This window comes from Brassica oleracea, chromosome C3 (assembly GCF_000695525.1).
Source record: "Brassica oleracea var. oleracea cultivar TO1000 chromosome C3, BOL, whole genome shotgun sequence".
Classification (NCBI taxonomy): Eukaryota; Viridiplantae; Streptophyta; class Magnoliopsida; order Brassicales; family Brassicaceae; genus Brassica; species Brassica oleracea.
The window spans coordinates 54,354,370-54,355,382 of record NC_027750.1 but is presented as its reverse complement, the minus strand read 5'-3'; positions in this window follow the sequence as shown (position 1 = coordinate 54,355,382).

Genomic DNA, 1,013 nt, shown 5'->3' with positions numbered 1-1,013 from the left:
TTGTTGTATATTTAAAAAAACATAGAACATGTGAGAATCTGATGTATATATACAGTAATTATCTTTATCAGTTAAAATATTTTATATTATTCAATGTACTATGTAAATAACATTATGATCTTTAAAAATTCAATAATTTAAAATTACATAAAAGTAATTAAATTATATCTATAAAATGTTATAATTATAGTAAAACTTAATATCTAAATATTAATAAATTCTACATGCAATTATATAATTTTTTGATATTATTGATGATTTTTTATTTTACAGATTATAAAGTCTAAATAAAATATTTAGATTTTTTTGTTTAATAAATCTAAACATTATTAGTAAAAAAATTATTAAAATTTAAATGTAGATATTAATTTTTAAAAAGAGTTAATTTGCTGTATCACAATACTAAAAGCACAATATAGTGAACAATTAGGCTATCCACATCATCAAAAATAATCATCCAATCAGTTCATTTCGTTTTTACACATCAGACGGGCTTCAATTACATCTAGACTTCAAGTTTTTCTTTCATTTGCAGTGGGCTTATGTATGGGATTTAGTTTCTTCTCATTTTGGAATTATCAAACCAAGCTTTCATTTTTACGACACAATATTTGGTTTTACTATTTTAGATTTCCTTTCCCCCCTTACTATTTGGGCATGATATCTCTAGATATATTTTTTGGTCGTCTCTATGCCATTAACGCCATAACATACTACCATAACATCTTTTATCGTCTTATTATGTATTTGTTTACGAACAGAATATTATAATATTTTGTTTAGTGAACTAAATGAACAACTCCGTTGTTTTTAATAAATATATTAGAGCAGGATGTTTTTTCTACCAAACCTGTATAATGCACAATGGACCAAAATTAGAAACGGCACTGCTGCATTATTATGGCCACCCCCATGGATCACAATTTTCAATAACTTGCAAGCTTTCAATTAGAAACATAAGTAATTACGTTAGCAAATTATTATTCATACAAAATTTAGTTAACAAAAAAAAA